Here is a 14221-nt window from a genome sequence, read left to right as displayed (position 1 = left end):
CCCCGCCTGAGCTCCCTGCGAGTGGAGAGGAGGAAAGTGTTCTCCCGGGAACTGGGACACCCTTCTCCCCCTGCCCTGACCCCAGTACCTTCCGCTCTATCGCCTCCAGGTGCGCGGGCCAGTGCTGGAGTCTGAGACTGACCCTAGGGGCCGGGGCCCGCCCCGCCCTCCTTCAGCGCCAGGGCGGGGAGGGCGGGCCAGCAGGGGGAGGGTCGGCCCGGTGGCAGCCCTTGGCCCATCACCGGCCCCAGCCCCAGGCGGCCACAGGTCGCCTTGGCTGCGGCTGGAGGATTGGGGGCGCCTGTCCCTGGCTGGGGGAGAGGCTGGAAGGAGAGTCGCAGTGAGCTGCCAGGACTGCAGAGGAGTGGGCGGTGACCGGAGTGGGTGGGACCCCGGAGGACTCGGCCTCTGCCCCGCCTTCCAGCCCCTAGGGGCAGATGGGCGTCGGGAAAGTTGAGAGGCGCTTGGGGTGGCCTCAGGGAGGGCAGCTGCTGCCCTCCCGCGGCCAAACAGCACCTGCTCCTGCCCCACCTGGGCGGTCGCGGGAGGCAGGACAGGGAAACCCGGGAGCCCACGCGGGAGATGGAGTGGGATGTGGTGTGTGCAGAAGACCACTCTCTGCCACTAGAATCCTTGCGGAGCAAGCATAGCCTGACTTCATTCCTAGTCTGAAGGTCCTCCAGGACCTTCTGGGACCTGCAGACCAAGATCACTGTTCTGCCTCATATTCCCTTCCTTCCACTGCCTGGAATTTCCCTGATTCCAATTCCTACCTACTTCTCCAAGGGTACTCTTGGAAGTGCTTCTGGATCCCCAACCGAGAATACAGTTCCCACTCCTATTGTATTATTGTGCCATTAGTGACACTTAGCCTCTTATGATTTGTTACATACCGTATTTACCTACATGTAGATCTTCCTTGTAAAAATGACTGAGGAGGTGGGCAAAGAAGGAGAAAATCTATCAACATTTTATTAACTTGTGTATTCTAGGAACTACATAACTCAACCTTTTAAATACTTGTCACAATCCTTTCAGAGGAAGTATACCCATAACCTTTTGCCTGTAAGGAAACTGAGGTTTGAAGATGCAGCTTAGCAAATGTTTGAGATTTCTGATAGCAAGAATTTATACAGTCAGGCCTGTGTGACTACAATGCTGGTGCTGTCTTCTGATGGCTACCGTGCTCCTCCTGTCTTCCCCTCCCCTCATCTAGCACAGTGTGTGGCAAATGATCGGTTTTCAAGAAATATTTGCCGAATGGATGCATGTTAGAAGTCTTACAGACTTTAAAGATCTGAAGTATAGGCAACACATTTGGTAAATGAGCAAACTGAGTTCAAGACCAGTTTGGTCCCCAGGCCTCTTAATCAACTCAATAGTTCACTCATATGAAGTGAGAGCTATGTGCTGAAGATTGATTTATGCCTTCAAATAATTTACAGTCTAAATGAGGAATATAGACAATATCAAGATATCTAACTCTTATGGAACCTGACTCTATGTACGTTAAGTATTTCAGTCCTCATAATAACCTGATGGCCTAGTAGTGTTATCTCCATTTTACTGAGAAAACAAATGAGGGCTCAGAGAGATTGCAGAGTTGATGTTGGGTCTGGTCCTAGAATTCAAACCAATGGACTGTAGAGACCTTGCTCTTAATTGCCACTCCCTATGGACAACTCTTGCAGGTGGCCATACAGGAGGCATTTGCTGTTGGGGGGTGGAGAGAATGCATTAGCTGTGGGATGCCCAGCCCTGAAGAACAAATGAAGTATTCAAATTAGGTTGATGTGTATATTTTAAATAACAAGTTGAAGCTACTGCAGGCCTACAGAGTCATGAGAACTCCCCAGAAGACAGTGAAGGTGACGGAAGATGAGGCTGGAGAAGGAAACAGGAGATAGACCATGAAGGTCCTTATATGCCATGCCCAGGAGTTGACTGTGAATTTTACTCAGGTGCAGCAAGGAGCTGCTAGAGTTAGGAAACTAATATAATGAAAAACTAAGGAGGTGACAGTGGGAGTGAAGATATGTGGGAAAAGGTACACACACACACACACACACACACACACACAGATACATAAATGTATATATTCAACAATACAGTTATGCATCATTTAATTATGGGGATATAAGAAATGCATCATTAGGCAATTTTATTGTTGTGTAAACATCATAGAGTGTACTTACACAAACTGAGAAGGCATAGCCTACTACACACCAAGGATATATGTTGTATACCATCATAAATGCAGTTCATTGTCATCATATAGCACATGATGATATTAGTTATTGATTAGCATGATGAAGAGGAAATTAAAGGGTTGCCAACTCCAAGATTTCTAATTTGAGCAGCCAAGCTGATGCCCTTTGAGAAGATGAAGTAAGAGAAGAAACATGCTATGGGGAAAATAGTGGATTGAGATGTGTTGAGGTGAAGTGCCAGTGGGCTTTCATGGAAATGTTTGGGAGATGACTGGTATGTTTGAATCTAAAGCTCAGGAAAGATTTGGGAAGAGACCCCAACATGGAAGAAACATCAGCAGATGGATGAAGCTACAGAAGTGTCTGAGAACACTCAGGGCAAGTGAGTGGATTGAGGAGAGGAGAGGGCAGAAAGAAGAACCTGGAAAAAAATTCATTTTTTGGGTTGTTCTGATGTCCTTTCCAACATGGCACATAACTTTTCCTTAACTTTTAGTTTCTAATCAAAGCAAATAAAGACACACACCTTTATCCACCAGGTTTATTTGCCAAGAGCTGTAATTCTGGGTCTAGTAGATATCCCTTTTTTGGTTAAACTGCCACTAAAGGGAGGCAACTGCAGAATTTGGGCTGAGAGAGGGTAAGCATGGAGAGGCTAGATGGTGGTGGGAGTGATGGACTGAGCCCCTCAGGAGTAACTGCCCGGCCCTCCCAGAGGGATGACAAAGACCGAGATGTCATTCCCAGAACCCAGCTTGTTGTTAGAGAGATGCCAGCCACAATCCCAGGGGGTGCCCTGGGCCCCCAGGACCAGAGCTTGGGCCAGAGCTGTATACCTGCCAGGAGCACATGTGCACATTCATGTATATAAAAAAATAGACACAGAGGCCCACATGAGGTCACCAAGCATTGCTTCCCTTTGCCCTTTCCTTTGCCAGTGCCATCCCCTTACCATCATGCCATGGAACCCCTACCTACTGGGGTCATTGGGTTCATAGACCAACAGCACCCTGTCCACAGTGGCAGCTACCTCACAATCATTGGTGACATCCCATAGGCCATCTGTTCCTAGGACTAGCACATCGTCTGGGCAGTGCTCATACTGTGTCAGGTTATACACTCGAAACTGGTGGGAAAAGAGTATAGGGAGGATTGAGGTGTGGGGTTTGGTGGACAGGGAGCTTGGGGATAATAGGACCCTGAATGAAAGCCAGCTTGAGACCCACAGAGGAGGGAAGGTATAGTTAAGGAGGCCCCCATACAGCTCACCTCAGGGAAGAAGGAGAGGAAAGGCTTGATGGGCAGGGTGGATCTGCAGACATTAAGGTTGTAGTCTCCCAATCCCCGGGTTAACCCAATAGTGGCCATCACTCGGGCCTGAGGGAAACATTGAGGGGGACTTCTATTTAGTCCTCTGCCAGGCTCTCTGAAACCACACAGCCCTCCCACACCTACCCTCAGGTAGAACCTCCACCTCCCTAGACAAATTGTGGTGGGTCCTCCTGCCCTCTCCCACCTCTACTGTGGAGTTTACCTTTTTGCCCTCCCCACAGACCAGAGGAAACCTGAGGTCCTCCAGCTCGATCTTTTTGTAACCATGGGGAGGGGGGGAGTAGATGTATCACCTAGGCATCAAAGCCCCCTCTCTTCTAGGAGCTGCACACAAGCACACAAACCCTTAGAAGGGCCCCATTCCCCAACTCCCAGTTTTGGCCAGCCTTCAGCTTCCATCTTGCTACTGGTGAGGGACTGGTTGGGTTGCCATGGGAACGACCCAGCTCTGAGGGAAGTGTTACCAGCCAGTCATGTTCTGGTCCCAGTACAGCATCCTCTGCCCGGGCTCCTTGGGCTGAGCTCTGCAGGGGAACTCAAGGTGGGTGAATTCACCACCCAGTAGCTCTGGTTTCAGGAAGCCCTGGGGTTGAGAATGGCCAAACAGAGCAAAGGGCCAGAGGGTGTTGCACTCACAGCATACCCTGGTACAATATATAGATTATGTTATTTTTCTCTTCTTTTGCAGTAATGGGGATTAAACTGAGGGGTGCTTTACCACTGAGCTAGATCCCCAGCCCTTTTTAATTTTTATTCTGAGACAGGGTCTTGCTAATTTTTTGAGGCTGTCTTTGAACTTATGCTCTTCCTGCCTCGGGCTCCCGAGTTGCAGGAATCACAGGTGCACCACACTGTATTGGCTAGATGTTATTTATTATAGCAGACCTTTAAGTATAGTTCCACATGCTACACACTATTCTGATACACATATTAACTCAGTTACTCTTCAAAACAACCCATGGGTTAGGAACTATAACTGCACACAGAGGTTAAGGAATTGCCAAAGGTCACATAATTAGCAGAGAACAACAAACCAGGATTCAGTATCCAGGCAGTCCAGTTCCAGAGCCCAGGGGCCTTTTCTGTTCCCTCCCCCACCTATGATTTTACTTCCTTCCTCAGCTGGGGCCACAGTGGGTGCTCCAAGCCAGCTCAGGCTCCTTCCTGTAGCATTATCCCCTGGGCTCAGCCCTGCACTCAACAGCCCACACAGCCGCCTTCCCAAGAAGCTCCCAGTAGGGAGTGTTCTGTGTTTGCTGGTGGTGGTGGTGGTGGTGGTGGTGGTGTGTGTGTGAGAGAGAGAGAGAGAGTAGGGTTGGGGGGGTATTCTCAGGGACAAGAGTGCAGAGAGGCACAAGAACCAGTAAACAATGGGGGTAGGAAGTTTGGTTCCAACTTACAAGCAGCTGAAGACGCTGGTGCTCAGTCTCCGGGGTAAACTCCCGGAACATTGGAATGATTTTACCATTCCAGACAATGATGGCCCTGCCCAGAGACAGAAAAGACCTGGCTCTCCTCAGCCCCCTTCATGGATAATTCCAGAGGGAAAAGGCCTTCCACTTAGGACCCCTTATCCAGGACTCCATCTTTCCTCTCCTTGTGGATATATCAGGCCTTTCTTTATATCTATGGTCCTCCAAGCTCCTTCAATCTTTGGGGTTTCTTTAAATATTATATTTTATTTTTTTAAAGTACTGGGGATTGAACCCAGGGCAGCTTTAGCACTGAGCTACATCCCCAGCCCTTTTGATTTTATTTTGAGACCCAGTTTAATATAGGGTCTCACTAAAGTACTGAGGTTGATTTTGAGCTTGTGATCCTCCTACCTCAGCCTCCTGAGTTTCTGGGATTACAGGCATGTGCCACCATGCCAAGTCCAATATTTGACTTTGAACCCCACCACCTCACTCTTCTATCCACCCATCCTAGAGAGTATGGTCCCTTGTAGCCACTTTTAAAGCCCTTCTCCTCCATACCTGGTGTCACCTGCAGTGGCCACATATACCTTGCCTAGCAGGTACACCACAACCAGTGCATAGCAGCCCCCCTCTACTTGGTGGCCATGACACTCCCGCTCCCAAGCCATCTGCTCATCCTGCCAAGTGAGTAAGGGTTAAGAGGGAGGAGAGTAAAAGAAGAGTTTGCAGACACTGGGCCACCCTCCACACTCCCATCTGCAGAAATCATCTGGCACAGCCAGACCACAACTGAAAAATAGTGAAACACTATCCCTTTTGCCTCCCCTCAGAACCAAACTCTGCTCTGGCTCTCAATGATGTTGTAGGTTCTCAGGGTCAGTCCCTAAGGCCACCTGACTGTCACACAGTTGGCCAGAGTGTCTGCCTAGCCAGCCTTTGGCCCAGGCCTCCCACTCACCATGAGCTGGAAGGCATTCTCAATGGCCCCTACCACCAGGCTTTCATGAGTCACTTCCTTCTGTGAAGACCGGCAAGACTGAGGACCAATCAAGTGAGTAGAATCAGAGCAACCTGGGGTCCCTGAGGTGCATGGGAGGCAGAGGGGAGGTGGTGAGGGGTCTTGAAGTATTTCTATTAGGTCCTTTAGTTGCTCCCGGATGTGGTGATGCAGGAGCTATGAGGCCATTTTGCAGCTCCACCACAGGCATGTCCATCAAACAGGCCCCAATAATAGAAGCAGAGTCCCTGGTGGGGGGAAAAGTTGAAGGTGAGTAAATCTGTGTGTGTGTGTGTGCGTGTGTGTGTGTGTGTGTGTGTGAGTGTGTGTGTGTGTGTGTGTGTGTGTGTGTATAGTATAGTATAGGGAAAAGAAAAAGACTGTAGGCATCCAATAAATATCAGAGAGGTTGGCATTACAGGCTAATTAGATTTATTCACTTATTCACCCAGGGCACACTATGTGTCAAAAGAAAGGAGAGCCTCAAAAAAGCCAAATTCTGAGGATAAAAGATGCAAAAATCAGCATCAGTAATTAATTAAATTATCCCTAATACACAAACATCTACATTTGAAGTAGAAAAGTAAACAATCATCTGACATGGCAGGACTTAATGATTCAATGCCACATAAGGGTTCTGTGGCAAACACAGAAAGCTAGTAGTGAGTTAGGAGGCAGTCTCAGAAATAAAACCAGATGCCTGATATCCCTTAGGATGAGTGTCTGTGTCTCTGGAGGCTAAGAGAAGGGGTGAGGTCTTACTGGGCTTTAGCTAGGCTCCCTAGGGGCCCCTGTAACACTCCTCCATCCTTCCAGATACACCACTTCACAGCAAGCCTGGTCCTCATTGTGCAGGTTCTTTCCAGCATTGATGACCCTGCCAGGCCAGAGTGACCACATCAGGTTGGACACCAGATGAGGTCCTGGAATAACCCCTACCTTAGACATATACACATCCTCCCCTGTCGGCTGGCCAAGCTGAGAAAGGTCACAGCCACCTGAGATTCAGGCCAGAGAGAAAAGGAGCAGGTAGAACTGATGAGGATTACTGTCTTGGTGGCAGGCCCTACTTCATAGAAAGGTAGACAGTAGCACCTGCCTGCCTCAGATCCCCCCTTAAGTGGCAAAAGCGGCTCCCTCAGGGGTTCTGCTGGAGTAGCCAAGATGAGGGTAAGAAGCTTTACTTCTCTGTTCACCAAGACCCTTCATTCCACCTCCAACCTCAATCAGTTCTCCCAGTACTTTGTCCCCAGCAATCCAAAACTGATGGGCCCACTCACCCTCACCCTAAAACTACCCAGCAAAAGTTTCTGCCTGTTTGGCAGTGAGGAAGTGCTTCAGCCCAGATCCGGAAAGAGGAATTGAAAGTAGAGTAAGAGTATAGGCCCACCTGGACTGGGAAGGAGCCACTTAACCACAAACTTCTCCCTTGTAGGAAGTTAAAAGAGGTGATGTTGGGGCCATGAGACCACCAGCCACCTTTCTCAGCAATCTCAGTATCCCCAACTCCCTCAGGGTTAGGTTTTCTGGTAGATACATTAAAAAAACCATGTAGCATAGGAGCATGCCCGCCGTCCTGATCAAGGCGTCTATTTCCTTGATCTGCTGCACCAATAGGTCCACCTGGAGAATGCAGTCCAAAGGGTACCCTCCCACTGCAGTGGGCTGTCCCCTCCCCCACCCTGGGAGCCGGTGGCCTTCTGGTGTCAGGCTATTTCTGGGTGTGGAGGGTGAGGGGAACGGTAAGAGGGACAGGGAACTGGAGCTCTAGGGCTGGGAAGCTGCTTATAGTCTTTCCAACCACTATCCCCTGGTTAGAAGGAACTCCGCTCCTTTTTGAACAACCGCCTCCACCCGGCAGTCCCTTAGCCTTTAAACTGCCAAGCCGCCATTAGGAACTGGCCAACTCATCTTTGGCAGGGGCCCCCATCCCCCACCCCCCAGCTCTGGGAGACAACGGGGTTTTGAGGGGAGAGAATGAGGGTGATCAACGAGTTACAAAGTCCTGAGGAAGTTGACTCAGGCTGCACCCAATTGAAGAGAGGGCCTGGAGTGGGTGGTGCCCGAAGCCCAGAGGATAGCAAAGGTCCTGGGAAAGGGGGGTTCATGGCTCCAAGCGCAGCACGGGGGCGGGGGGGGCGCATCCCTGGTGCGGGGATGCAGAGTTGGGGAGAAGTGGTAGTCCCATCCAGATTTGGGTGCGGGGGTGGGGAGGGGGGGCGCTCACTCGGTGTTGCCAGTGCTCCAGGGAAGGCTGCGGCCCCTGTCCGGAGGGCTTTGCACAGCCCGGCCCGCGTGGTCCTCTGTGCGTAGCAGCCCCCCCCCTTCCCCCCGGACTCAGCTGCAGATAGGTCGCTCTGGAGAAGCTCGCTGGAGCCTCTACGGTCTTTGCTGATGCCCCGCTTTCGCTCCCTGGCCTGGCTGGAGGGCTCTTGGGCGTTTCTGGAGCGGTGGCCGGGGGCGCCGAGGTCATGCTGGGCAGGTCTGGGGATTTGGTGCGCGGAGGTGAAGCACCCCTAGAGCTCACCAGGTGCGCCACTGCCGAGCGCACCAGGTTTAGCAATGTGCTTCTTGGCCACGGCCTAGGCCCTGCCCCTAGGGCTCGGCGTGGGCGGTGCTTACCCCTGTTGGTCCTTTGAGGCCATTGGCTCCCTGCCGGGTTGGGGCTGTGCCAGGTAGAACTTCCCCTAGCTGTAGGCCACCCAGGAAATCGCCCCACTGGCTCCCGATCTCTTCTCCACCTCATTCTGGCTTCGTCCTGCAGCAGTTTCTCAGAGGGAGAAGGTTTGTTGTGGGAAAGGTCTGAGAGAAGGAAATTTTACTTCAGTCGTGCTGTAGGAGAGACATCAATTAGACCTTCCTTATTGTGACGAGGGTGGTGGAGGTGGTCTCCCCGCTCCTGGTTCAGGGTGGTCAGGCTGCCTTCAGGGCAACTAAGCTGATGACCTCAGAGCGAAACAGACGCTTCGGGGCCGCTGGGTGTGAAACAGCTGGTGTGACAACACCTCTGGAGATACTGGAGTGAGAGCGAGAGCAGCCAGCTGGTGCAGAGTGGAGGCAATGGTAACCATGCAGGTCACAGCTGATCACCTTGGATCAGAGAGGCGGGGTAAATTCCTGGACTCTTTACGCTACTGTTATCTCTGAAGGCCACTTCCACGTGTGGGAGAGCGGTTGCCACTCCTACCCCACTTACTTTCTCAGAACCTTCCCCGTACACTCAGATTTAGACTTCTCATCAGTTAATAAGAATAACAACGTAATATAATAAACAAATAAATACCATTTATAGAAGACCTACTGGGAAGTAGGCCTTTTACAAAGCACACTCTATACACCAATTTGTCACTCCCATTTTACAAATGAGACGGGACTGGAAGTACCTGTCATTTAATATGACGTGTCAGAAGAGATCATATGGCCATTGAGAGATTCATAACCACATCAGTCTCCTGATACCAAAACCTGGTTCTGACTTGAGAATCAAGTTGATTTCTCTAAATCAGGGAGGGAGAGTTAGGAAGAAGATGACAGCAGTTAGAGGGATGAGGTTCCTCCTCTGCCTTTCTCTCTTTGCTCAGAGGCTGGGGAATCCTGGAATGCTGGGCAAGTTCTCTTTCACCAGGGTGATACAGAGGCCAGGTTAAACTCCTGCCTGAGTGGATTAAAAGCCCACTTGCTCCAGGACTGAAACTAGACCAAGTACCAGGTGGGATGCTTATTCTTTCTGCTTTCTGCCTCCTGGGGGAGTGTGGTACTGACCTGACCTGGAAAGAGCTCTATTCCTAAACCTGGTATCAGGGAATAGATCATTTTAGGTCCCAGGTACGCCCACACAACACACAGTTCAAATGAGGCCAAGGTCTCTGTGCCCTAATGCAATTTGGGCTAGCCATGGCCATGGGCCACTAGAATCAAGTTCATTATAGGGACCCTACCTCTCGGCTCTGTCCATTGAGTGCTTCCTGACAATAGCATACTCTGTACCCCAGGCTAAACTGTGCTCCCAGAAGGGTTGGCTTTCCTGGCCTACAAAAGTCACTCAGGTGTATGAATTTTCTGTAATTATGCCCGAGATTTTGGCAGAAAGCCAGAGCAAATGAAGTCACAAGAGGGAAAAAACATCAGACCCCACAGAGCAGCAAAGACTGGGATAAAGAACACGCTGCTGCTTGTTATGGGTGTTCCTCTCCTGTTTTAGAAAAACGGGAACCAGCTCTCTGATAAATGACATAACATCACTGCCAGCTCAAAGACTGAAGAAAAATATGACTCCTGGCTATTTTTATTATTCAGTGTTTCTGGGATAGTTTACTTATCACTTCTCACTGTCACACAGCTCCTTATTCCCTGCTCTTTCCAGCATCTATGGAGTGGCTGCAAAATAGGCCAAAGAGTTAGGGCCTGGAGACCCCTTGCTTCTGTACCAGATGATCCCCAGGGAAGTTGGCAGCATCTGTGGGCTGTTGAACAGCACCCCAGCCTGCCCAGACCATAAGAATTTCATCTCCCTGAGCTACCCACCCATTCCTGACATCATCACACCTCCTCCATCTTCAGACTGCCCCAGACCTGGTAACATGGTCATTGCCCCTACCCATATCAAGGTGGCAGAAGGTGAGAGGAGAAAGGTAGCAGGCTGGGAAGAAGCAAATCTGTGGGATGTTTTCCTTAGTTCAGACTGATAATGTCTAGCCATAAAGGGGGACTGGAGAGCCTCAAGCCAGGCCCCTTTTTCACAGTCCACATGCAGGGGTTCAGGGCCTATTATTTTTATTATTTGGTGTTTCAGGGATAGTTTGCTTACCATTTCTTCATCCTTGCCTTTTCCTTCCATATTACCCCAACCCCAGAGCCCTATTTCAGTAAGAGGTATGTCCCTCCTATGAAGAGAAAAACTCACAGAACCTCTGTGCCCTTTATTTTCCTAGTACTTTTCACATACAAAATATAACCTTACAAAGAATTATACAATTGCCAGGCATAGTGGTACATGCCTATAATCCCAGGGGCTTGGAAGGAAAATGGCAAGTTGGAGGCCACCCCAGCCATTTAACAAGGCCCTAAGCAACTTAGTGAGACCCTGTCTCAAAATAAAAAAAAAAAAATTAAAAAGGACTGGGGAATGTATCTCAGTGGTAAAGCACCCCTAGGTCCAACCTCCAGTACCTAAATAAATAAATCTACAGTGGAAATTTATATTACAATTTTTCTCTGATGCAGACACTGGGTCCCAGAAATTGGTTCCCAAGTTGAGACTCACACCCATCATCCATAGGGGTATGTGTATATATATATACACATATATATACACACACACACACACACACACACACACACACACATATATCCCCTTCATAAAAGACCTCCTTTCGAAATAAAAAGGATGAGGGATGTAACTCTAGTAGAAGGCCCCTTAATCAAGCCCTAGTAGGAGGAGGACATGGAACAACTTTCTGCAACCATGGGAATGTTCTATATCTGCTTTGCCCAATACACTTGTTCCTAGTTTCTTGTGGCTACTGGACACTTTAAATATCATTTGAGTGCTAAGTAAAGTTTTAATGAGTTTAGATTTAAATTTAAATAAAATGCAGCTAGCGACTACCCAACTGGACAATGCAGTTCTGGAATCTTCAAAGCTCAAAGACACCTTGCAGGTCCAGGCAATGACTCCTCACTTCCAGCACCCCACCGCCACCCCCATCGCGCTGCTTCCCTTCACCTCTGAGCATCACCTCCTTCCCCTGTGCCACAGAACTAGGCGTCAGGAGACCTGCAGGTTTTGGAGGACTTCCTCAGGGTTACCTATCTGACCAAATCCATAGGGGCCAGTGGTTCTCCCCTCCCTCCTCCTGTCCTGAGCCTTTGTGCCCGCCAGCCCGGCCGAGCGCCCCACACTGCCCTGAAGGAAGCGGCGGTGCTGGCGCAGGGCTGGAGGAGTGGGGAGGCACCTGAGCCTAGACTGCAGCATCCGCAGCATGCTCCCTGGCCTTCAGGCGAGAGGATCAGAGAGGATCCGACTGATTGAAGCCAGGCCCAGAGCTCTCATCACTGCTGCATGGGTGATATGGGTTTGGCCAGAGCCTCGCCATCCTGGGGGTGCAGCAACTTGGTGAGGGACGCAGACATAGCCCTGAACTGGACTGCATTCAAACTGGAGGCACCCGACAGTAGTCTGCTTTCTGAGTCTTGGTCCCAGTTTCAGAGGCAGTGCGGACCTCAGGCCAGCAGGTAAACAGTGGGCACTGCTGTAGGGCAGGTAGATCCCTGTGAAAGTGCTCAGAATTATGGAGGACTGAATGGACACTGGGGGTGGGTGAGGGTAGGTTGTGGAAGGTTGGAGCTTCTTGTGATTCACGTCTTCAACTTCTTGTTGGTGTGCAGGCTGCTCACTCAGTCTCACTATAGCATGGGTTGGATGAGGGGGGAAACAGGTTGAGAAACTGAGGTAGAGCATAGAAGTTGAAGAAAAATTTTCAGGAGCTTTCTGCAGCTTCCTCTATCCCCAATCCTCTCCCCTCCCCCAGATCTTTTGAGTCTTGGGGTTCATAAGAGAGACCAGGTGAGTGGAACTGAAGGGTCTGGAAGCTCAGAAACAAGATCACCTGAGAGAGGTTGAGCATGTAGCTAAGAAGTAGAGCCCTTGTCTAGCATTCCTGAGGCCCTGGGTTCAATCCCCAGCACCCCTCACCTGGGAGAAGTTGCATTTCTAATAGTTGAAATGAGGTTTCCTGATAGGGGTGGAGAGAGGAGAGACCAATTCAGGAAAGAGATACATCCAGACAGGTGGGAGCTTACCTATCCCCAGGATATTGCCATTACTTCCTTTGAACACCTTCATTCCCCCTTTGTAGGACCCTTGTTGCTGGGAGCTAGAAGGCAGTGTTCTCTTCCTTCCAGGGCCTCACCATCCTGTGTTTCACTTCTGCCTATGTAGGAGGCTGAAAAAGAAAAAGTACTTAGGAGAAGGTGTTGGGGAGCTGTGGCCTGAAGTTCAGAGACCTGCTGTACCCCCATTCTAGCTCTGTGGGGTGAAAGAGGGTGACAGTGGCAGAATTAAGCCAGCTGTATATAAGTCCAGGAAGCAAGTGCCATGGGACATTGGTGGTACAGGCAAAGAGGATTCAGGGCTCGGGAATCCTCCCCAGAGGTCTCTCCCAGCAGGGATCTATCTGGCAGATTCTGCTTAGAACCCTCCCCTGATCCTCAGCTCTGTTCCAAGATCAGAGAGATGACAGTGCTGATTCTTAGACTCCTCCCAACGCTGCTTCACTCCTGCCTGACAATGGTCCCAAGCTCATACTGACTCTGTAAGGGTCATTCCCAAGCCAGAAGAAGAGACTCAGCCCCTGCCTAGAACAGCTTCAGAACTGGACTCCAGCCAGCCCACCCCCTTGCCTTCTCCCAAGCTTTCCTTTACCCTACCAGACCAGGGCCTGGGCTCCCTCTGGACCTCACAGCTCACTGAAATCTTTCCTACTTGTCCAGGTGGAGTGAGTCTGAGACCAGCAGATGAGCAGACTGAATCTAAAAGATCCAAACAAAAGGTAAGTTAAGAAACAGTTGAAGATATGAAGTGTGAGGGGTGGGCAGAGATCGGGCATTTTATTCTAAGAGAGCAGCTGGGTCCTGGCATTTGTTTGATCCCTGATACTCTCAGAATTGTGCTGGCACTTGAGGGAGGTCAACAGTGACCCAAGGGGCTAGGTGAGCAACAGAGGTAGTGACCCGGGTCTGTCCCTGAGCTTGAGACTCTGATGCCTCCTGAGACTGCTTTTGCCCGATCTGGCTGGGCAGCTCTCAGCCTTTGTGTACCTCTACTTCCCAGATGGAATTCCCTCCATTTCTAGCCCTCTCTCTGGAACAGATTTGGGAGTTTGAACCACCAAGGATGGAGGAGGATAAGGAAAGGGGAAGAGAGTTTGGCTCAGAAGCAAGGTGGGCATAGGGAAGATTGCTGGGTTCTGGCGCCTGCCACCCCCATGCTGCCTGACCTTGGCAAATCATCTGACTTCCATTAGCTTTCTTTTCATTTTTAAATTTAAATATTGTTTAAATTAAATGGCCATTACATTCCCCAGGTTTGAAACTCATAAAATGAAAAAGAGCCGGGTATAGTGGTGCACACCTGTTATCCCAGCAACTCCCTGAGGCAGGAAGATGCAAGTTCGAGGTCATCCTCAGCAATTTAACGAGGCCTTAAGCAATTTCGCAAGACCCTTTCTCAAAACAAACAAACAATAGATATAAATGGTGGGTCA

General features: G+C 50.1%; 1 pseudogene; it reads right to left on the bottom strand.

Annotated features, from left to right (window-relative positions):
- Positions 1-2898: 2898 nt before the first annotated feature.
- Positions 2899-11940, bottom strand: LOC143388778 (protein phosphatase 1J-like; annotated as a pseudogene).
- Between the last annotated feature and the right edge of the window lie 2281 nt (positions 11941-14221).

The sequence above is a fragment of the Callospermophilus lateralis genome, unplaced genomic scaffold (assembly GCF_048772815.1).
Source record: "Callospermophilus lateralis isolate mCalLat2 unplaced genomic scaffold, mCalLat2.hap1 Scaffold_45, whole genome shotgun sequence".
Classification (NCBI taxonomy): domain Eukaryota; kingdom Metazoa; phylum Chordata; class Mammalia; order Rodentia; family Sciuridae; genus Callospermophilus; species Callospermophilus lateralis.
The sequence above is the reverse complement of the archived record's forward strand: the minus strand, read 5'-3'. Positions and strand labels throughout refer to the sequence as shown.